This window comes from Schistocerca cancellata, chromosome 3, assembly GCF_023864275.1.
Source record: "Schistocerca cancellata isolate TAMUIC-IGC-003103 chromosome 3, iqSchCanc2.1, whole genome shotgun sequence".
NCBI lineage: Eukaryota > Metazoa > Arthropoda > Insecta > Orthoptera > Acrididae > Schistocerca > Schistocerca cancellata.
In genome coordinates this window covers 200,458,510-200,484,542 of record NC_064628.1, presented here as the reverse complement: position 1 = coordinate 200,484,542, position 26,033 = coordinate 200,458,510, and positions in this window count along the sequence as shown.

The following is a 26,033-nucleotide window of genomic DNA, read 5'->3' as shown; positions in this document are numbered from 1 at the left end:
GCGGCCCCAAAACGTGTGTGTGAATTCCTAAGGGACCAAACTGCTGAGGTCATCAGTCCCTAGACTACACACTACTTACAATAATTTATGCTAAGAACAACACACACACCCATGCCGGAGGGAGGACTCGAATATCCTGTGGAAGAGACCGCGCAATCCATGACGTGGCGTCTAAACCACGCGGCCACACAGCGCGGGCCCATGATTCCAGTGAACGAAACTATCTCACGTACCGCGGAAACTTTTCCAGCAGATATTGTGGAGTTATTCAGACACTGCTTAACCACGACATATTTTCATTGCAATAATGATTTTTATGAACAAACTGACAGGTTGTCTATGGCAGTTTTCTTAGTCCGGCTGCGGCCAATTTGTTCATGGAGAACTTTGAAAAACAGTTGTAGCAGACTGCCAGTAAACGGCTAGTCAGTTGGCACCTCTATGTCGATGACACTGTCGTAGTATGGACATACGGTGTAGAGGAACGGGATGTCTTACTGATACATGCCTTCCTAGGCATGTCAACAGTGTAAAAAAGGGCATACAATTTACTATGAAGACGGAGAATAATGGCCAACTGAATTTCTCGAATGTATCTGATAGCAAGCGATGGAATGGGACATTGGTCTATGGGGTATAGAGAAAAACCACGCATACTGACCGTTACCCGCATCGAGATTCTAATACCATCCGAGACAAAAGAAAGAGGATTGAAACCTTGGGGAAGAGGGCGCAAAAAATTTGTGAAACGATTGATTTAAAAGATGAGCTTAAACGTCTACGGTTGACATTCAACAAGAATGGTTATTCTAACAAGAAAACAGATCGAGCATTCCGGCATAGGGAGAGAATCAGGTTCGGCGAGGAATAACGACAGCCCAAAGGGAAAGTTTTCATTCCGTTCGTCAGTACGATTACAGATCGCATTGGGAAAGTGTTGAGCAAGTATGATGTGGAAACTACCTTTAGACCCACCAGGAAGATAAGGAATGTCTAAGATCGGCAAAAGACATACGATTTCCTTTGGCTACACCGCGTCTATGTAAAATTCCTTCTTATTGTGGACTTGTTTATATAGTTACCACAAAAAATGTTAACACCTACCTGGCTGAACACAAGAGGAATCAAAGCCTAGGATATACGGATAAACCGGCAGTAGCGGAACATTTTTACCAAGAGGATGATCATGAAATGAAATTCACTGAAACGAGTCACATCGGAAACACCGCATTATCATGGGCATATCTATAAAGGAGCTATTGAGATTTATAAACATTTTAATAATTATAACAGGAAGAGCAAGGTGTTAAATTAGATAAAATTAGGATGTCAGCGTTGCAAAATAAGAATGACTATCGATTATTTTCAATCGAGAATGTTGGCATTACCAGAGATAATCTCGTAGCCAATGTCTCGTGAAGGACTGTGGTGCCCTCTGCACTCCACATATATTCAGCGCTCCCTCGAGTTCTAGTTGCAGTTCTCATCTTTACTTCTGAAGATGGCTCCCGCAATCAGAGAGGAAACGTTAGGTGAAAATTTTATACATCTATCACGGGCTATTAGATATGAAGTCTTGAGTGATTGGTTTGTATTACTTGAAGATTAAGAAATATGTAATTAGAGCAGTATCTCATGACGGTGACCGGGTTGGGACTAAAGCTCCCCGTAAGAATACACACCCTTAATTTTTATCTCTTAAAAACTCCTCGATGCTTCTATAAGTATTGTATTTTCTGATGCGAGTACGGTGGTGATAGTAGTGTTGTTCTGTCCATCAGTTCCAGGGATATAGTTTTGATTATATCAATGAATCAGAATATCTCATAAATGTTATAAAGAACAAACATTTCTGTTCTGTAGACTGCATCCAGGATCCCTATTAATCGTCTTTAGTGAGTTGCTTAACATATTCATGTTCGTGTCTTATTTTATTATTAAGTTACCTATAAAATTATATGTGTGTGTGAAACTCAATTACCTTGACTGTTATTGGAATAGTTACTCAATTTTTTAAATAAAATCTACGAAAATCTTTTACTTCATAGGGCACAATTTGCACCACGCAATTAAAACACGGTGGCTAATTTCAGTTGTGCATGACAACCATCTTCAGATCGTTTAAATCGTAAATGCAGGTGGACATGTATTGAACAGTATCAGTAATGGCCATCATACAAAAACATACATTAGAATTAAAAAACAACCAGACTAAGACAATAATGATGTTAAAAGGAGCACCAAGGGCGAGCCAGGTCGTAACCCAAATCCAGCGAGACGCACGTGGAAATGAGGGAATCGGGGCAGCTGTGTAGGTAAAACTGCAAGTCATTAATTATATGCATCTCTAAAACAAGTGATAAAGAAGAAATCTGTATGCAACGGCAACAAGAAATCCTAAGGGTTTCTCACCGTGGACGATGTATTGCGTTCGGCAAATGAACAACCAAGAAGACATCCAGAAGTGAGCTCGGATTGAAATGGGAATAAAGGGGTTATCTGATTAACGAACAAGTACAAAAGGAAGAAAAATCGAAAAACATTTATCGTTGCCTTCATTTTCGTTCTTTTTGCGTAAAACATTGTGTGTGATAAATCCCAGATAGAACGGAAATTGAGGAGTATTATTACAATCACTTGTAAAATCACTCACAAAAGAACACATTTCATCACGAACCCACCTTCCAAGATCGAAAGAGCCATTAAGAATTCTCCATAGTATCCAATCACATGAAAATACTATGAAGTCTTGCAGTACGTTTTGTACATTCTGCTCACCAAACTATAAATAAGAGACGGACAATACCATTACTAAGAGATATCGTAAGTAGCTACTCACAGTGATTCCTAATTCTCTCAGTAAATACAGTTTTAGAAATTTATTTTGCATTTGGGCTCAATTTTCGCAGAACAGTAGGGTTAAAACGCCACTTATTGGGCAAAAGAAGCATGCGACGTCTTTTGGACAAAAAATCGGTATTCTACGTGCAGTTTTACGTGTACGTTGTATTCAGCCACGGTTTAAAATTATCATCTTACGACAAACTGTATGGTGTGACTCAGTCGTAAGACAGTAGACTAGCATTAGCTAAGATGACTTTTCAAATATCCAGGTTTAGGTTTTACGTGATCTTCATAAATCGCATATGGAAGCGCTAGGTGTGATCGTTTGAATGGAGCCGCCAATTTCATGTCCTATCTCACCTTAACCCAAACTTGTGATAACATCATCCACCTGACGTTTACTCTAATCTTCTCTCCTTCTTACTCTGCTTGCAGAAAAAGTACTGATAAGTTAATAAGTTCAATACAAACTATTAATGTTTCACAATAACATTTATTAGTTCGTTATGAACCGGCTTTGGGCTTCTGAGGCCGTCGTCAGATAACTTAATGCTAAACAGATAGTCCACACAACTTCACCCGACAATTCATAGCTGTAGAAAGATACGTGACGTATTATGACTATATCGATACAAAACAAAAGCAGGATGTAATACCTAAAGAGACTCTCAACAAATAAATTTTATATACAAGTACTAAAACTATGTGAGCGTATACAGGGTGTTACGAAAAGGTACGGCCAATATTTCAGGAAACATTCCTCACACACAAATAAAGAAAAGATGTTATGTGGATATGTGTCCGGAAACCTTTAGTTTCCATGTTAGAGCTCATTTTAGTTTCCTCCACCTACGCTCAATGGAGCACCTGTGCTGCTAGAACATGTGCCTTTACAAGTACGACACAACATGTGGTTCATGCACGATGGAGCTCCTGCACATTTCAGTCGAAGTGTTCGTACGCTTCTCAACAACAGATTCGGTGATCGACGGATTGGTAGAGGCGGACCAATTCCGTGGCCTCCACGCTCTCCTAACCTCAACCCTCTTGACTTTCATTTATGGGGGCATATGAAAGCTCTTGTCTACGCAACCCCGGTACCAAATGTAGAGACTCTTCGTGCTCGTATTGTGGACGGCTGTGATACAATACGCCATTCTCCAGGGCTGCATCAGCGCATCAGGGATTACATGCGACGGAGGGTGGATGCACGTATCCTCGCTAACGGAGGACATTTTGAACATTTCCTGTAACAAAGTGTTTGAAGTCACGCTGGTACGTTCTGTTGTTGTGTGTTTCCATTCCATGATTAATGTGATTTGAAGAGAAGTAATAAAATGAGCTCTAATATGGAAAGTAAGCGTCTCCGGACACATGTCCACATAATATACTTTCTTTCTTTGTGTGTGAGGAATGTTTCCTGAAAGTTTGGCAGAACGTTTTTGCAACACCCTGTATATCAGTTCATGACATCCAGTCGGACACAGGTCCAGATCATCCGCTCTCAAAACTCCGCCTTCTCTCTCCCCACATCCAACACTGTTGGCGGCTCACCTCCAACTGCGCAACGCTAAGCGCTGTTAACAGCCAACTGCCCAACACTACAATAGCGAATTCCAACAATGCAAACCAGCCACAGACTGCACACAGCACAGTCAGTGATTTTCATATAGAGCGGTACATGGCGTTACCAACATAAAAACCTAAACAGCCTACTTACAGGTATAGCCCTACCTGACTGCCGTACGTATAATTTACACGTAGATTGCAGGAAATTCTGTAAATTCCACTCTGTTCTAAAGGAGGAATCTTGTCTTTACTGTGGACAACAGTATTCCTAGCGCAAAAACATGGAGTTTATTTCCGGGATTTTACTTTCCTGGAAAGGACATGTGAAGTCCTACCCACATATGGCATTTGATATGCATATAGCATAGTGGTAAGTTCTAGTCGTGGATCCACTAATGTTGCAAGTCTTTGTAGAGGAGACTGGTACGTGGGATTTCCTCCCACTCGGTTAATGGAGGAATTTCTGAACCTCCCTTGAGCCATTACCGCGCGGCCGGGGCCAATTCCAGCGCTGCGCCCGCTCCCTGTCCCCTTCCCCCTGCTCCGCGGGTCCCGCGCAAGCCGACGGTTGGCCCTGTCGCTCCTCCACTTGCCCTCGGCCCGTTAGCTGCGCTGTACGACCTCACTCCAATCTGCAGGCCCAGGCACCGGGCACACAAAAAGAAAAAAAAAATCGAATTTCCGGCGTGCCGCCGTTTGGCCGGTGGAGCCTAGCCGCCCACCCCAGGCCCGCGCCGGCGCCCCTCTAGGCCTCTGCAATCGGGGGCAGGCACGCACGGTTCAGCGAGCGCGCCGCGCCGCGCCGCGCCACGGCGGTGCCGGCTCAAAGGCCGACCTGTGCGGGCACCGGCCGGGCCTGATCCACACTCCGCCCGGCTTCTAAAGATACACCGGCTCTCACTTCTGGAACTCGCAGTCGATCACTGACACAGAACTGGACACATCCTATACATACCTTACCTCACATCACTTTCCAGAATGTCTGAAAAGGTAATGTACTGCAGTAAAACGGAATCTAAACGGTTGAGATCTGATGACCCAAAATGACGCTTAAGAAAAAGTGAACTGACAGGATGTGAGGAAGTTGTTGCATGGGGGCTAAATTAAAATTAAATAGGAATGCAAATATTTTTAGTAGCTGTATGTCCGATTACGCAAGTCTCGTAAACGGCTGGCCCTGACAACTAATTGTTACGCTATCTGACTGCATAGAATGACAACAAAGAATGTAAGAAAATTTCTGTTAACACAATTAACTAATTAAGTCCCCAGCAACTATAAAATCTACGAATCCAACAAAGCACAAGTGTAGCTGTTCTGTATGTGGTAGTATGACTCAACGCACATCTGGCACGGTTCTTCTTCAACAAGACAAGAATTTTTAAATATCATTTATACTGCCGTGATAAAAGAAAATTAGAAATACTATAATTGTGCAAGAAACACAGAATTACACTCTAATACAACAACACAAGCCAGATGCTTTGTTGACTGAACCTGTAATGACACATTATTCTGGACACACAAATAAATAGACAACATAATATTTATTACCTTCATATATATTGACGAAATGCACTCTGACCATTACAATATCTCCATTGGAATAACATCTGCTATCTCTCCCATCACATAGTTGCATAAAACATCGAACAAACACTCACTACTACCCCATCTCAATCCAACTTCAGCTACAAGCAGTGTCCACCACAACTTCTCGGCAAGAACTGCCCGTCGCTGCGTCTCAAAAATCACTGCCAGTGGAGGCGGAGGAACAATACTCTCTGGCGCGATTTTTGGCGCTGTGGCTCAGTGTAGCCACCTTTCATTGTTCAGAAATAAGGAGGGTCTCTGCAGAATCGTCGAGGGAACGATTATTTGCAAATACAGGGAGCGAAAGGCTATTTGCAATATGTACAAGAACCAGACGGCAGTTTTAAGAATCTAGGGGCATGAATGGCAAGCGGCGGTTGGGAAGGGAGTCAGACAGGGTTGTAGCCTCTCCCCAATGTTATTCAATCTGTATATTGAGCAAGCAGTAAAGGAAACAAAAGAAAAATTCGAAGTAGGGATTAAAATCCATGGAGAATAAAGTAAAACTTTGAGGATTGCCGATGACATTGTAATTCTGTCAGAGACAGCAAAGGACCTGGAAGAGCAGTTGAACGGAATGGACACTGTCTTGAAAGGCGGATATAAGATGAACATCAACAAAAGCAAAACGACGATAGTGGAATGTAGTCTAATTACGTCAGGTGATGCTAAGGGAATTAGATTAGGAAATAATTTCTGCTATTCGGGGAGCATAGTAGCTAATGATTGGCGAAGTAGAGAGGATATAAAATGTAGACTAGCAATGGCAAGAAAAGTGTTTCTGAAGAAGAGAAATTTGTTAACATCGAGTATAGTTTTAAGTGTCAGGAAGTCTTTGCTAAAAGTATTTGTATGGAGTGTAGCCATGTATGGAAGTGAAACATTGACGATAAGTAGTTTAGACAAGAAGAGAATAGAAGCTTTAGAAATGTGGTGCTACATAAGAATGCTAAAGATTAGATGGATAGATCACGTAACTAATGAGGAGGTACTGAATAGAAATGGGGGAGAAGAGGAATTTGTAGCACAACTTGACCAGAAGAAGGGATCGGTTGGTAGGACGTGATGGAGGGAAGCGTGGAGGGTAAAAATCGTAGAGGGAGACTAAGAGATGAATACACTAAGCAGATTCAGAAGGATATAGGTTGCAGTAGTTACTCAGAGATGAAGAAGCTTGCACACGATAGAGTAGCATGGAGAGCTGCATCAAACCAGTCTCTGGACTGAAGACCACAACAACAACAACAAATAACTGTGCATGCTGTATAAGCAAGGACATTATAAAGGAGAATACAATAGGGATAAAATTGTCTTTTTCAAAATAGCTACGATAATACATAACACAAAATTAGTAAAATAGTTAATTAAAGAAATATATGTTGAAGAACAATAATAAAGAATGTACTACAGCAGGTCTCCAACAAACTATCAAAAATTCAAAAAAAAATTATTTATTCAGAATCCTGCAAACGAAAATAAATGCCGTCTAACATGCTCTCACTAAAGAAATAGACCGTTTCATAAAGTGAAAACAACGTTCTCGAAATGGAAGAGAGCTCGGGCCAAAATAAGATGCATTTGCGAGTAACGGCTTAAAAGCATTCAAGAGGTTTTTGTTCTTCAACTGTAGTTTCTCATTTAAAATGATCGTTAACGATGCTACTTTTATTGGCAACGTTACTAGTCGCCGTACGTTTAGTTCGATGTCTGTTGTTATAACAAGCTGTATCCGTCGACTTGCTCTTGCTGTTTTCTATTGAGAACTTAACCTGTAATTTCTGCTATTTGATTTGAGCGTTTTAGCTCATAATGTTTGCTCATAATTTTAACGTAATATAATTACCATTTTTGTTCCATGTACTTCAATTCGCTGTTGTAATGCATTCGTTACTTTAGAGGTTTGTGTTGTAATAAATTTATAACATTATAGGAGACTTTATTCCTTCTGAAGAAGATACCATTAGTGGTATCGAAACTTGTCCAAGGCTCATTATAATAAACTTTTGCAGCCGATTGCTTGTATACATTATTTGTTTATTTACCTGTGTTTGAAAACAAGAAATGACGTCTACTACACTTCTTTCATTATTTATATGTTAATGGCTTTTGCGCATCACTAATGCAGCCAGTCACGGAATAAGAAAAAATCCGTTATAGCCATTTAAACTAGTTGTAAGTCAGTAATCGAAAAAAATTAACAAGTTTACTATACTATAATGTAAAGAAAATCTCTTTTCCTATGTTGTTATTTGCCCCTCTTTACTAAACTACAATCTTGCATATTCTGTTGTTGAAAGATTTTGAGTGGTTGTTGGTAAAGCATTGCCAGAAGACGTTAGATGCTGTATTAGTTTCGTAGTTTCTTGATATTTTTCTTCTAATGATACAAATGGCTCTAAGACCTATGGGACTTAACATCTGAGGTCATCATCCCCTAAACTTAGAACTACTTAGATCGAACTAACCTAAGGACATCACACACATCCATGCCCGAGGCAGGACTGGAACCTGCGGCCGCAGTAGCAACGCGGTTCCAGACTGAAGCGCCTAGAGCCGCTCGGCCACAGCGGGCATCCGATACTTTTCTCATTGCAACTATCACATGCAGAAGATGTGACCATCTGGAATCTCGCGTGACTGAATGGAAGTTATCACTATGAAGTTTCTACTGTATAAGCACTTTCGGAACGAAGAACGTGATGGGTGATCACGACCTATTGATTCGTAGAGTCTCTCTTTAACTTCGTAAGACCGTTGAAATATTTTCGTTCTAGTGGGCCGTGATTGCACTCATTGTGGTCTGAAGAAGAACGTGTATGAATAAGATCGTCGGTGTTAATAAAAGAGGTAGTGAAATGTAAAAGAGGCAGATGGAGATAAGTGAGTAAACTGTTAACTATTTCAAAAGTTATCATCATGAATGATAATAGTTTATCCCACTGCGAGACGAACCGGTCAGTGCCTTCATGCTAATATACTAGCGGTTGCCTATAGAAACGTCATTCAAACCCAGGCGATAGCACTTTGTCCGAAACAAATCGACAGCCACGAATGTCTTTCTTCAGGCCTCCAAAAATCTGAAAATCAAATCGGGGGCTGTATAGACGACTTGTAAGATCTCCCAGTGAACAACGCTTCAAACTGCGAGGTGTCGACACATGCGAAAGGCCACAAATCAGAAGCTCATGTGATGTGTAGGTGGGTTAATGATGTCACATGGGCACCAAACTTCCCCACAAATCTGCCCAACGCCACTGTGGGCGTGCGACATTATATAAAGGTCGTCACAGCCCCTCTTACTCACATTTAACCCCCCCTTTTTTTTTGACACCTCTGCGATAGAATTTAGGACCGCGATGCCCAGTGTTGAATCACGCAATTCTCCCGATGGTGATTGACGAAAATGTTTCACCCTTTTCCTTGGGACGTCGATTCACACACATTTCGTGGTCGAAAACAACAGGTCGCAGTGGGCTGAACAATAGGAAGACGTTCTTTACAAAATTTGACACTGCTGACAACCTCGGACGTTTCCATCCTTCTCTCTAAGGACGTTTTAGGGCTGCATCACCATTAAACCTCCTTTGGAGTGCAGAGCGACCTCAACTTTTGCTCTTGTGTACCACTAGCGACCGTTTAAAATCATTCGACGAAATTTGAACGTGATCCAAATCAGCAAAGTTGTGTATGCTTTTTCATTCCTCCTAATTCGCGTCGACCTGTGCCGTGACCAGTGGGGGGGGGGGGGGGGGGAGGGGGTATTGACACATAAAACGGTTAAGGGTCTCTTTAAGGACGGCGGCTCGGTCGAGCGTTTTGCCGAACTGAACCTTTGCCGTTTTGTTCGTCCGTATGCAAATGTTGTCCGCACCCTTCCCCTCTCCTCTTCCTCCCACCGCGATCACTCCGCAAAAGGACGCGAAATAGGAGGAACGAAAAAACGTACAACACTTTGTTGCTTTGGATCACGATTAAATTTCGTCGAATGGTTTTTAACGGTCACTATTGGTTCCAACTCGTCCACGAGAGCAAAAACTGCGGTCGCGACGATCTCCAGAAGGGTCAGGTCATGTCTAATGGTGATTCTGTTGTGGACTGACAAGACAGCCAGTCCACAGTGACGGGTAACCGAAAGGCACGCGTTTACACACGCCGGCTTGCGTTAAGTCTGAAACAGGATACGTAATGAATGCTATAAAGAAAAGTACGTAACTTCTGGAATACTTAACTTTAATCCATCATTTGTATACAGAATTCTTGATGATACAAGTGAGACTCTCTCTAGAAATGGTTAATGGCGCCTTGCTAGGTCGTAGCCATGGACTTAGCTGAAGGCTGTTCTAACTGTCTCTCGGCAAATGAGAAAAAGGCTTCGTCAGTGTAGTCGCTAGCAAAGTCGTCGTACAACTGGGACGAGTCCTAGTCCGTCTCTCTAGACCTGCCGTGTGGTGGCGCTCGGTCTGCCATTACTGACAGTGGCGACACGCGGGTCCGACATGTACTAATGGACCGCGGCCGATTTAAAGCTACCACCTAGCAAGTGTGGTGTCTGGCGGTGACACCACAGATTCAACCTCGCAGTGTCCTTAGAGATGGGTGGAAACGCCCGAGAGCGTCAGCAGTGTCAAAATTTGTGAAGAACGCCTTGCTGTTGCTCACTGCGCTGCGACCTGTCGGTTTCGACCACGAAATGCGTGTGAATCGAAGTCCCTGGGGAAGGGGTGTTTTTATGAACGCCCTTCGTACCACTTCTTGAGGTCTTTTCGTGTGATTCTGAGTGGCGGTGTGTATGTAATGTTTTCTTGGCCACTCATACGAAAACCTCGCGGTTCCAACCTGCATCGCGGAAGCCTTAAAAAGAGGGACTTAAATGTGGGTAAGATGGACTGTGACGACCTTTCCATCATGTGAAATATTCACGGCAGCGTTGGAAAGGATTGTGCTGAAGTCTGATGCCAATGTGACATCATTAACCGTCACACGTGACACGGACGTCTGACCTTTGGCCTTCTCGTCGCCTGTGCCAACACTTTGCTGATTGGAGCGTCGCCGAGCCCGAGGGCGCCACGCTTTAACTCACTTGAGAACAAGGCAAGCTTAGGCTTTGGAACGGGTGGGAATTACGCGTCTTCGAAAAAGTGATAGCTTAATTCTGTTGTGCAATCTATTAAAATGGTGTTTACTTTTGAACTAATAAACGCCTTACTTACTTACTCTCCGTGTGACTTGATTTCGTGTTATTGCCCCACATACAAGTCATGTTACTGTACCAGTGTGCACAGCTATTTCACTTCCCTTTATTCCGCTGTGTAGCTTCATCCAAAAACGATGGTCGTCTTATGTAGGTGGGAACGTTCCTGAAAGGGATCTGTGACGTAGTATACAAAACAATTTTTGCTGTGGTCGTGAAATACCTCGTTGCCATCCTATATTGTCACTCACTGGATACAGTTGTAGAAAATTCATTTTGACCTAAAAGGGACCATGTAAAAAAAACGCACTTTTGATGAAGAGAGGAAAACAGACGTGCTCATTTATGGTTTTAACAGCATCAATGGTGAGCGTGAAACTGATAAAATTTTAATTGTTCCTTCATCAACTTATTTGCGTGTTTAAGTCCATATAAGATGTTGTGTGCTCTACAGTGAATAAGAACGATGCTTCAGGAAACTTGCATTTGTCCCCTTCATTAGTCTTGCAAGCTACGAATGAACTTCCTGCTCTCTCTTTTTATTTGATACTAGACTGGATTTTTGAGTGTAATAACTGTAGGGGAAGGTAGACATTCGGATACATACAACAAATAATTTAGGACATTAGGTGTAAACAAAAATGTCAATTACTTATGGTATTATAGGCTGGGATATCCCACAGGGTGGGTTCAGCCGCATGCCGAGTACGGTGTTCCCCTTCTGCGCACACAAGTCCCTTTCATTGTATATACTTTATAGCGGCGTCGTGTATGTACTTGTGGAGTGTATTAGACTGTAATAGATGCACGTGTAGTGTAATGTTTGCGTTACTTGATGAGTAGAGAATGGCGTAAACTGGTCCGGCACACAGCCTACGCCTGTCGAATAGCGCCGCTGGACGGATCCACATCAACAGTGCCACGTGCCCTTAATTCATGAGACACTGCGAAGAGACTCGGAATAGTCTAAGATAACTGCTGTCCTTCCTCTTTTGGCCAGACACCGTCAGTGAAAATTACATCAACCATCGGGATTTGAGTCGGCTTACGAGTACCCTCGATTCGGACACCATGGTACAGGCTGTGTGTTACTGAGCTCGCCTACCTAGGTAGATTTTGAAGTAACTGTTCGTCTGAGACGAAGAGGTAAGGGACAGGAGAGGAACTCATGGCGATCAAACACAGACTAGTGTGAAGTATTTGAGAGTTGTCACCCACCCACGCGCTTATGGCATTCTTCACCGGTTATGTTGTAAAAGGGCTATCAAACGGAAAGAACAATTCATACTTTTTTTCATGATAGCCGTAGTGACTATTCTTGACAGACCGAGAATAGCAGTAAACGAGGGACATCCTGTAAGTAATGAAAGACATGGTTTTTCTGACAGTAACTGGTTTTTTTTTTCAGGATTCCAATAAACCACATTATTCCCAACTCTTTTGATTACAAAAACTATTTCTCAACATAGTCTAGTCTCCATTAATTCTACATCTTTACGCCATCTTATCTGGAGGGCCTGTATGCCCAAATGGTACCACTCTACTGGTCGACGTCGAAGCAAACGTCTTGCTGCATCAATAATCTCTCTAATATCCCCTTACTGCTTCCCACGGAGTGCATCCTTCATCGGACAAACCTGATGTCGCTCGGAAGGTGTGAGATCCGGGCTTTAAGGTGGACGAGAAACAACGGTCAAATGAAGTTTCGTGAGCATCTCTCGGGTGCACATACTTGTGTGAAGTTTTGCGTTGTTGTGGAGGGGTGAGGTATGTTTATATTATTATGGTGATTAACACCTCTAAATGGTTTCTTTAATTTCGTGAGGATAGCACAAAACATTTCACAGCTGATTGGTGCACCATGCAGTAGAGTATCAAAGAGATTGACCCCTTCAGAATCCAGAAGACCGCTGCCATAAGTTTGTCGTCTGACGGTGCAGCTTTGAACTTTATCTTCGGAGGAGAGGTGGACTCTAGTTTTGTTTGCAGTTCCAAGCAATGAACCCATGTTTCATCGACTGTGACGATGTTCGACAAAAAAATTGCCAATATCAGCCTCATAACTTCGTTGCTCTTTATGGTCTTCTGTTGGTGGCTAGGAACCCAGCAGGCATACACATTTGAGTTCGCCAACTGCCAACAGAGACGTCTAGTTGAGTAGCTTGAGAATTTCCGCACGTTCCAACAATGCAGGAGGTACAGCCGCGTGCTGCTAGCGGGCACGCGGGAGATCAGACAGGTTCGCGCGACCTTGTTGCGATGATGAAGACGCTCACCCAATGACTCACCGAGCTTTTTTTCACTGCCATGTCTCTGTAGACAATCTTCACGTGCGTATGAATATCTGCTATACTCTATTTTTTCACTGAAAGGAGTTCAGTAACTACTCTCTGCTTTAAACGCACACACCCCATTTTGAGGGTTACGTGTAGTGCCGACATTTGTCGGAACTTCATGCAGGTGCTGAGACAGGAATATTCCACGGCATCCCACATCATATTCCGCATGTTTTCGACCGAAATTAGCCGAACAATGTATTGCTTTACTTATTTAATACCCCTCATATCAATAGAAAATCCGTTTAACAACTAAGTAATAGTGTTCGTACTTCACCAATGAACATTTAGATGCATAGCTTCATTATTGGGGCTTCAGTTGTTTTGTAAAGGCCATCTGTGGGAGATAGACTGCGTTGTCAATTGAAATTTTCACAAGTTATGTGGAACATGCAGAGAATTACAAAACAGTACTTTTAGAGAATTCTTAAAATTTTAGCATACCTTCAAATTTAACCCATTTCCATTTTTTACGACGTCACAAGGAAGACATCTTCATTGACAAAATTCTATTCTTTCTCTGAGTGTATGTTAATTAATGAAATGTGTATCACTGAAACCGGGACAGTAACCATTCATAGATACGGGCTACGAAGATACGTAGTATGATCTCAAGGACAAGGTAATACGCACATTGTGGCAGACCCTATCGCCACAGAGTGTCCATAGCCAAATGCGCTATCCAGTTGGATGATTTTCTGTTATGAGAATCTGAACACACAGGCTTGAAATATGAAGTTCCTTCTCAAGCATAAAATAATTACTTTAGCGTTCCATATCTCTTTTTTACCGATGCATCACAATCGTCTTAATGGAATTAATAATAGCACTGATTTTATCTCATTGTCCGCAGCTCGTGGTCGTGCGGTAGCGTTCTCGCTTCCCGCGCCCGGGTTCCCGGGTTCGATTCCCGGCGGGGTCAGGGATTTTCTCTGCCTCGTGATGACTTGGTGTTGTGTGCTGTCCTTAGGTTAGTTAGGTTTAAGTAGTTCTAAGTTCTAGGGGACTAATGACCATAGAAGTTAAGTCCCATAGTGCTCAGAGCAATATGAACCATTTTTTTTTCATCTCATTTCTTTGGAACCGCTTCGCCAACTCTTTTGATATCTCAGGTGTAAACACAACATGAAGACATGCATAAATCGATTATGATCTATTACTTTTGCCACTTTGAAAAACTATTCCTATCATTAAGACTGACGTAAAACAAGCAAGAGTATTCTCATTATCTTAACGAGACGTCTGAGGATCACATTACATCGTTTAGTTAGTGTTTTACAGAGATAAATGGTACTTTCACCTGCTGAACAGTTTTTATTTCTTGCGGACGTTCTGTGTCCTATGAGGGCAAGTCTCTTGGAACAATCAAGGGGAGTTCAACTACATATACGGGCTACTCTGCTATTCACAATAAGTGCCTCGCAGATGGTTCAATGAACAACCTTCAAGCTGTCTCTCTACCGTTCCACTCTCGAACGCCACGCGGGAAAAACGAGCACTTAAATTTTTCTGTGCGAGCCCTGAACGAAACATCAGTATAGGTAACACACCCAAACAATACAATCAAGGAAATCAGCTGTCGAAAAGCACTACTTGTTCCAATCGTAAAATTAAATACGACGAGACTAGTAGAGTGGTGAAAAACGACAGATTTCTAGGACAGTCTAATTCAGGGGTCTATAGAAATAAAGATCTCCGGAATTACAATCAACCGGGATGGACGTTACAATTTTGATAAGCCTTCAGTATCGGCACTAAATTTATTAGTATCTCGCTGGTCAACTCACCCGCAAGAATAGGTAAAAGTTGAGGAGAATATTCGGAATAAGGAATAATAGTGAGGGCTCTGAGCAACAAATGAGTGTCAAAGGGCGTAGCGGGTGACGGGAGTATGAAAGCTATAAACAGCTTCCCGATGCCGACAAGCGTCACAAGCTGGTTGGACTTCCGTCAGCGAGTGAACATTACAACACAGCTCACAGCACCTGATGGAGACAACTGTGTCGGTCACCTAATCGTTGCCCATAATATAGAATCAATAAATTGCCAAAACATCCATCAGGTTTCCATTAATCTGTCACGCCGAGAATACCCTAGGGATATGAAATGATGTTTACTCCATTGAGGTGTCTCAACATGGTGTATTATTAAACTACCCTTAGATTACGCATAATCAAAGCGCTAGGATGAAATATTGGGTGTTTCCATAAGAATGATCTGATTTCAGAACTCAATAATTATTGATAAAAGTACTACAAACTTGGGATGAATTGCAAAACATTCACAAAATCTTAAAGATATTGCTATGCTGTTACAAACGCCCTATGAGTCCACCAGCAGCTGCACGATCAATGTCTAGACGGTAGCTAAATTAGTTATAAACATTACACAATGTACATGCTTTTACAGAAGTTATTGCGGCTGTTATTCTGTTCTTCACTTCTCCCATGTCACGAGGGAAATATTATATGAGCACATTTTCCTTCACATGTCTCCTCAAGAAATGTGGGAGTATGGGACAAAAGTTTTGCTTCGTCAGACAGTATTTTATGGTTGTTTGTGAGGCTGTGCTTACCAACTGTAGACTACTGCTCGATCAGCAGATACGTCTCGAATCGAGCACATATGGGACATCATCGAACGTCAACTCCAGCGTCATCCACAACCGGTATTAATCGTTCGTGTATTGACCGACTACGTGCAACGAGCATGGAACCCCATCCCACAAACTCAGGCCGGCTCCTGTGTAACATAATGCATGCGTGTTTGCATACTTGCATTCAAAATTCTGGTGGTTACACTGGTTATTGATGTACCATCATTTCACATTTTCTATGGTTTATCCCTCACTTACATTTTATCTTGCAATGTTATCCCTTAAATATGTTACCCAGACAAATGTAGTCCAGAAATTTCGTTGTGCTACATAATTGTTTTTGTTAGCGACTTTTTCCGCCAGTGCAATTAATGTCCGCTTCAAAAATTGTCTTTTTACCATATGTTGACAGAACTATTGTTTCCCTGCACGTTTCGTAAAGTGCAGTACTTTACTAACATTCTTCAGTGGCATTGAATGTTTTCTCCAATCACCCCATCTAGGCACTGTAATCTATTCCCATACCAGCACACATAAATATGAAATTGAAACCTGTGCAAAACTGGAAAAACTTGTACGAAGAAAACCGGAAACGTGGTGCTTTGTCCACTGTGCAGTGAAGATGTAAACAAAAAGAACTGTCACTTTTAATGGCAAATGTACGATTCTGCACGACGAGAAAATACAATGCTAATCAACGGCTAGTAAAGTCAGAGAGACACTGATGACAAAATAGGCATCTATATTATTAAAGCACTATCCTGGAACCCAAAACCAGTTGCAGGTTGTCTATCAAAGGAATTCGAGTAGCAAAAATTGTTTTTCATGTTTTTCTTATGTATTGACAGGTGTTTAAAATATTAAGTGCTACTATAACCTACTCATTCGTAGGTACATGTTTTGCTAAACTTGTAGCACAATAAGACGAGTATTAGAAACTGTGTTTGTCTTGACACGGCGTGAGTGACGTCGCGCAAACACCCGGACTTCATTCATCCACTGTGTACAGAAAGAGAGCACTTAGCGACTTGCGGCAAACTTAACACGTAATTTCAAACCTTTCCAAGAATTCTCCTCGTTGACACCTTCCCCTCCTCCCTCCCTTCCACAAAATGAATAAAAGAAAAGTGTTTAACGCTTACTACTTCAACATCAGGCACTACGCTTTAATGTATTACACTTTTACTGCCGATTATAGATTCTGTGGGCAATACAGTACGCAGACAGTCTGCTCATATACCACTGAATGTACCTATAATATTATATCATTTTACGATATATTGTTCACTAGATATGATGCCACAAACTAGTGAAAAACTAGCTTTTGTTTAAAATGGAGCGCAAATTACAGGACTATATTCATTCAGTATTTCATATTGAGAGCACTTAGCGACTTGCAACGAAGTTTAATTAAAATTTCAAACTTTTCATAACTATTTTCTCGCTTACATGCTTAACACCAAATGTTAAACACATTAAATCATTTGTAATCAGACGTTTGGAGCTGTTTCATACAAGAGGTTCGATTCATTAAGGGATCGTGTATATATTGCCGGGCATCTAAGACAACAACAAAACCGCTATGTATTGTCGTCACTGGTAATTTATATCATTGCAGTATGCGGAAAACATCCATACTTCAACGAAAAAATTAGCAATCTCAATAGCTGGTGACAAAAGAGGATCATCCATTAACTTTCTCTTCTCTGAGTGTATACCCTGTTTCTTAATTATCATCGCATTCGTGATGGATATTCTCATTAGTGATGTATATTCATTTAGTTATTAGTTATATCAAGACACCAATCACTACAAGTAGAAGAAATTGTTAAGTCTCTCTGAATTTCCATTGTGGACAGTATCCGTTGATCGAAGGTACACCTCAGCTTCTCTAGATGGAAGCGGACATTACGACTTAGTTCTGTAGTCGTTAATTGGCAGTTACGTTTGATGTCACCGCTTTGAGAGCTACCCCTGTAAGAGGGGTTGAGCCCTTCCGATAATTGGACCTCCATCATTTTAATTGGTTAAACTTTTCTAAACTGTTTACGGTCTCTCTGTGACGTCAGTGGCGTTTTGGGACAGCGCTTGCAGCGTCCACATCAAAGCCAGTGCAAGCCGAGTAGCTCTGCTGGTCACAAATAAGTGGAAGAAACGTGAATCTCGTAACATGTAACAAGCTCCAGTCTTTTACCTATCTCTCGTGGCTTTGCAACGGCTCAGTTCCGCCTGCAGAAATAGTTCCGCTTACTTTGCGGTGTTCGTGTACTTCTGCAGCCACACCTGTCCTGTTATAAAAGGCATAATGTTTCTCGAGTTGGTGAGATGTAGTGGAGCCAGTCGCATTACAAGTTTCTAAGGGGTGCATCTAATGTTTTCTAATTTCAGGATTACTGAATTTTAAAATTAGAGATACCTTTTGACTGAAAACTTTGATATATTGTTATTCTTTTGTACAAAACAGCGCCAAGTCCGTGATAGTCTGAAGTTACAGTTTCTACATTCACACAGTTATTCATTAAGCCAGTTGATGATAAGGAACCGAACCTGACGCAAGAAAAGATTACAAAACATGTTATCCCTGACAGAATTCTCGCTCAATTGTGCACCACTTGACCGCTTTGAAAGTTCAGTTCTCGGTTCCGACTTTCACAATATGCCATACGCATTTTAGTTCATTTAAAAGATGCAGTTTCCATAGAGAAGCTGGATTTACGCGCATTCGTCTTTCTCACTCATTCTTGTTAACGTTATGACACTCTACGGTCAGCAAAATTATGATGTCTATTCAGAGATCACAATACACACGTCCTGTCGTCATGATGACTGAGCTCCGAACTGCTTTGAACTCCACAAGGTATTTCTTCTAGCCCACCGAACAACACGCTACCGTAATCTCGTCAAATTTGCTGAAAAACCTCGTAGCCAACACGTTATGAGATCAAACCGCGCTCTCCTGCTTCTTTTAAATAGGAGCAATCACCACTTAGTAGCTATAGTGAGTAATTTATTAAATGAACAAATTTAGGAAACCCACATGTGAAATTAAATTAATAACTTTAGCAAGACAGTTGGCTAGTGAAGGTGCCTTGCAGACCCACTTAACTTATTCAGAATACTTACTTCATATAGTTTCTCGAAATTTTCCAAAAACTTAGATCTAGTACAAATCACTTTATTACACATTTATAACAGAAGATAGTAACCATCGATTTTACCAGATTATACACCACCACATACACTGAAGGTAAGCAACAAGTCTCTCAAAATCTTTACAATGAAACTTTTACCGAATACAAAAAGAGATTACATCCAATTACGATAATACAGACAAAATTCTTCCTCTACCTATTTTCTTAACGGTACTCTTTCGTACTTAAAACCGACCGAGCGAGGTGGCGCAGTGGTTAGCACACTGGACTCGCATTCGGTAGGGCGACGGTTCAATCCCGTCTCCAGCCATCCTGATTTAGGTTTTCCATGATTTCCCTAAATCGTTTCAGGCAAATGCCGGGATGGTTCCTTTGAAAGGACACGGCCGATTTCCTTCCCCATCCTTCCCTAACCCGAGCTTGTGCTCCGTCTCTAATGACCTCGTTGTCGACGGGTCGTTAAAAAAAAAACACTAACACACACACACACACTAACTCGTACTTAAAGATCAATTTTAGGGTATCTCTTTGTATTAATACATTACTCTGTTTACCTTATTAGTCACATATCACAACAACGCAGTCCTCTGTTATTAATTATCCTTTTCCTCGTTATTTTACAAATACAAATCAGTTTCATGTATTAATATTAATTTTACATCACTTTTACAATACCTTCTACCAGTTATCAACAGAGCAACATACCCTTCTGCAATAACTTTCCTTTATTAATTGATTACCTCATAAACCACATCTGGCATTCTTTACATCATTTCTTTTCAAGTTCACTTCCTGTTTTTCGTCATAAGAATTCACCCTTAAGAAATTAATAGACTTTTTCGCCATAATTTATTATAATCCACACACAGTCCTTAATCACTTTTTTTTACTTTGTATTTCATTATACTCACCCTAGATATATTCAACGCAACTACACCCCTTCATACTTCTACTTCCCTCTATATACTGATGAGAACTTAAGATGATAGATGTAATTAAGACTAACAGTAGAGGAAGACTGACAAATAAGACTGCCAGTAACTTAAGTGCATGGTAATCGTCACTCACCTCTCATTACAAAGAATGCAGTGCCCCCTGAGGTCTCTATCCCAGCTGCTATTCATGATGTACAAATTTCTGTAATATTCCGTAACCCTAATGGGTTAGCTCCTTTCCAATATTCCAAACCATAGGCGTTCGGTAGCAGCTTTCCAGTCACACTGAATGGGCCGATATACTCATTTCTTTCCAATTTACAATGTTATCTTATTAGATTTTTTCTCTGGTTTTGACTAAGACTGGGTCTCTTACCTGAAAACTTGTGGGGAGCGCCCTAACATCATGCCACCTATTTCTTTTTAATGCCTTTTTCCTTAATCGTCATCATTCTTAATATTTAAACCATTCTTAATATTTTCAAGAGCTAGGTTTTCTTTTTGAGCCTGAGCCATATCAACAATGGGCGGGAATTCAACCAGATAAACAGCAAATACTTCGACTTGATTCCACAAATTAACTCAAATGGAGCAAAACATGTTACCTTATGAAACTCCTTGGCAGATTAAAACTGTGTGCCGGACTGAGACTAGAAATCGGGACTTTCGCCTTTTGCACTCAAGTACTCTACCGACTGAGCCAAACAAGCACGACAGACAACCCCTTCTCACAGCTGTACTTCCGCCAGTACCTCGTCTCCTACCTTACAAACTTCACAGAAGCTCTCCTGTGAACCTTGCAAGACTAGCACTCCTGGAAGAAAGCATAGTGTGGGGACATGGTTTAGCCACTGCGTGGGGGGTTTCCAGAATGTCACCATTGTCACACTGCAGTGGAGTGTGCTCCGATACGAAACTTCCTGGCAGTTTAAACTATGTGCCAGACCGAGACTCGGACTCGGAACCTTTACATTTCGCAAGCAAGTGCTCTACCTTCCTTCCACGAGAGCTTCTGTGTAGTTTGGAAGACAGGAGACGAGGTACTGGTGGAAGTATATCTGTGAGGAGGGGTTATGATTCGTTCTTGAGTAGCTCAGTCGGTAGTGCACTTGCCTGTGAAAGACAAGGGCCGCAAGTACGTGTCTCAGTTCGGTGTACAGTTATAATCTATCAGGAAGTTGTGTATCAGCGCACACTCCACTCCACAGTGAAAATTTCATTCGTGTGGTTAATTACTTTCTCAAAATATTTTAAACATTGTGCTCATGCAATCTGTTTTCTACGGCTGTATGTTCGACATAATCTGTTAAGGTCCTTCACGATTCATTCACACATGTTACCTTGGGAAAATTATACTGAAATTTTAACATGTTAATTATTTCTGCTTTCTAAATTTCCTTTAAATTTTTTCGAGTCAAACTGTGGACCATTGTCCGATAATACTGGTTTTGGCAGACCTCTTGTAACAAAGTAATGTGCGTTTTTAACCCACTAGTACGTCGATGTTTCCGACAGCTGCTGGTAAACCGTTCTTCTTGTCACACAAGGGGTAGGACGAACTTCTCACAGTCAACATTCAGATGTGATTTATGAATGAGAAACTCACTGCATAATCTTTCCTACTGTACAGAATGTACATCAGGTTACTGCTAGCTACTTTTTGCAGCGGCGGTGCAATGCTAGTCACTTCCACATCCAAGCACGTGTACTTGATGTCAGTTTGACATTTGTTGAATGAAACCAACAAGGAATTGCAGTACTAATGCGTAGCAGCGTATTTAGTTACACCACTTGTAACAACTACATTCCTTTCGTAGCTCTGCTAATACGAGATATAAAGTGTAACAATGGGAAAGACGTGCATTAAGGCGGCAGTGAGAAACTCACGCCAGAGGTAACGTTCCTTGTGAGACTTGGTGATAGTTATTTAATTTATAGTAGAGATAACGTTCCTCATCAGTAATCAGACTCTATATTCCATACAGAGAGACAAGGGTGCTTTGCGCGCCATTCCCTTGATGTGGCGGTAACTTTCTAATTTACATCCACATACATAAACTGTGATACACCGGTAGCTCCATTACAAAAACGGTTTAAATGGCTCTGAGCAATATGGGACAACTTCTGAGGTCACCAGTCCCCTAGAACTTAGAACTACGTAAACCTAAATAACCTAAGGACATCACACACATTCATGCCCGAGGCAGGATTCGAACCTGCGACCGTAGAGCTCCATTACAGCGTCCTCTCTTTGTGTCTGAAGTGATATCTGTTGTCAGGGAGTTCCGTCAATAGTTTACTGTAATTGCACAATACAGATATTAATTGGGTATTGAAGAATCATTACACAATGCACTGTTACGTGCAAATCACGACAAATGACGACATGGTTCTCACGTGTTCCCAATCAGTAGTCAGCTTTTCCACCATGTATTCTGACATTCATTGCAGCGTGCGATGGCAAATTCATTATTTCTTTTATATAGAGAGAGATGTATGAGGTCATTTTTCTTGCTGATATTAATTTTGTCACTAGAAGCAAATAATGAATCTGTAATTACTCATCAACTCCAAACACTAATATATTTTTAAAAAATAGCGAAAAAGAGACGAAAAACGTTTACAAAAATTGAGTAAAGTCTGATGCTGGTGTTTTATATACAGGATGGCGGAAATATAAATGGAAATTTTCCTGAAATCTCTTTATGTTTTCAGATATGCATATGAGTAATCTCCCTACTACATTTTCAAAAATTTTGTACGGGGTTGTAGCAGCAAATGTAAGATAAAATCCTCGTATAGACGTAATAAACAATCAGTTTCAAAATGGAACGTTTATTTAAACCCCTTGACCGTGGTTTCAACGTTTAGAAGAGCGACATATTTAGAAGGAAAGTAGCGACTACTGGGTTACGTGCTTAACGGAGACAGGTTGAAATACAGCCCAATAGCGGCAGTAAAACACTTCGTATTTGTCATTACTGTTCCACGAGAGGTGACTAGTTGTATGAAAGGACTGGTTTTCCTTCTTAATGGGTTTCTGCCCTTCCTTCATCTGTATTGTCTTTCTATGCATTGCCGTTCTTCCTGAGATCGCAAATGAAAGTGAAATTTTGTTTGTGCTATCTTACAGGTTTTCAGACTGACTTTAAATTGTTACCTCATATAAAGAGTCCCAGGAACAAATTTTATTCAGCCTCCTACAGACACAAAAGATAATGTAGACTGTCGCACAACGAAGGCGTGCATCTAAAAGGTTCTAAATGTTCATGGAGGACCTGTAACACAATAATAATCACAACTTCATTACAAATTGTAGTTACCACGTACTGAATTCTCTAAGGTGTCTGATATAAAAGGTCGTTGATCACTTCCTAGCGACCTATTGTCAATCTGTACTGACAAAGAAATCCGCATTTCGCCTGAAAATGACAGCTCGAGATCTAAATTTTTACCAATGCAGTTTCAGCTGAGATAAATAGGGTTGCTTCGATAACAAAGCACCTATATGCCTTCCCAAACAAATAACAGAGAGTAATAGTTTGTGAGCCCCCGGTAATCATGCTTATGCCTGTGTGTTAAACTGGATTTTTGCTCTACGACTCGTGTAGATGGAAGTTCCTTATAGAACTGTAGAAGGAGAACATCTATGTTGGCTACGTGACGGCGTTGTTACCAAATAACTTGAGTGACCAGAAGCCCAGTCGAACACAGAACAGATCCTTGCGATGACCCAGTCGAAATTTCTATACTTCCACACCTGCTTGCGACATGCCCCAAGACTTTAGTTACTGAACAGATTATCAGGCACTGCAGACAATGGCTTTTGTTAGACCTGCCAGCAGTCAATATCTGAGACGCGCTGATGTCCTTGCTCTGCAATTTTCATCGCGATGCTTCATTCTTCACAGCCCACATTAACCAACGAATTTATCGATGAAGCAATAAACCAACGCACAAACATATGTCTTCTCACTGTTTTCCGATTTTATTTGAGAGCAATAAGGATTTTGAGCCTACAAAAAACAAGCCTAGGACAAAAAATTAAATAGGTAATATTTTAACTGTAATACATTTTAGAGAATTCTTAACTTGTGGAACGTTATAAAAGTAATGTGTCTAGTTTTGAGACAGCCGGCAATAATAATGTTTGGCTTTTGTTCAATAATTTACCTGAAATAAAAGAAACTACAGTATATTTGTCTTTATAGTGAAGTTGAGCAAGCTTATCATGTTTATATATTTAATGCGAGGTCGAGTTAGTAAGCCATTTTCTCAAAATTTATTATGATTTAATTTTGTGTTATGCGGTACCACATTTGCTCGAGTTCCCATTTGTGATGATCGCCTGTACACTATCTGATCAAAGGATCCGGACACCACGCTATAACAAGGGATTGAGCACTAGAACTCACGAACGGGAGACCGGGTACTACAAAAGGGGTGGGGCGTATTGTGTTACCAGGGGAGGGGAGAGGCAGTAACAGCAGAGTCGCTCGGACAGGAGAGTGCAGTGACTTCAACGTGGCCCTGGGCATCGTATGTTACCTGAATAGCAAACCTATCAGGGACATTTAAACCCTTCTACGGCTGCCCCAATTCACTCTTGGCGACGTGACTGTGAAGTGGAAACGCAAACTGACAACCGCAGCTAAATCAAGACCAGCAGACCTCATGTCCTGGTGGACAGGAACCGTGCGCCATCGCTGAAAATCGTTGTAAAAAATAGCATGAAATGAGCGGAAGGAATCACTCTCGAGTTCTATTGTGCTACCCTACGACTTATCTTAGAAGAGATTAAGGAAAGGGAAACCTACGTTTCTAGCATTTGTAGACTTAGAGAAAGCTTTTGACAATGTTGACTGGAATACACTCTTTCCAAATTCTGAAGGTGGCAGAGGTAAAATACAGGGAGCGAAAGGCTATTTACAATTTGTACAGAAAGCAGATGGCAGTTATAAGAGTCGAGAGACATGAAAGAGAATTAGTGGTTAGGAAGGGAGTGAGACAGGGTTGTAGCCTCTCCCCGATGCTATTCAATCTGTATATTGAGCAAGCAGTAAAGGAAACGAAAGAAAAGTTCGGAGTAGGTATTAAAATCCATGGAGAAGAAATCTTTGAGGTTCACCGATGACATTGTAATTCTGTCGGAGACAGCAAAGAACTTGGAAGAACAGTTGAAAGGACTGGACAGTGTCTTGAAAGGAGGGTATAAGACGAACTTCAACAAAAGCAAAACGAGTATAATGGAATGTAGTCGAATTAAGTCGAGTGATGCTGCGGGAATTATATTAGAAAATGAGACACTTAAAGTAGTAAAGGAGTTTTGCTATTTGGGGAGCAAAATAACTGATGATGGTCGAAGTAGAGAGGATATAAAATGAAGACTGGCAATGGCAAGGAAAGCGTTTCTGATGAAGAGAAATTTGTTAACATCGAGTATAGATTTAAGTGTCAGAAAGTCGTTTCTGTAAGTGTTTGTATGGAGTGTAGCCATGTATGGAAGTGAAACATGGACGATAAATAGTTTGGACAAGAAGAGAATAGAAGCTTTCGAAATGTGGTGCTACAGAAGAATACTGAAGATTAGATGGCTAGATCACGTAACTAATGAGGAGGTATTGAAGAGAATTGGGGAGAAGAGAAGTTTGTGGCACAACTTGACTAGAAGAAGGGATCGGTTGGTAGGACATGTTCTGAGGCATCAAGGGATCACCAATTTAGTGATGGAGGGCAGCGTGGAGGGTAAAAATCGTAGAGGGAGACCAAGAGATGAATACACTAAGCCGATTCAGAAGGATGTAGGTTGCAGTAGGT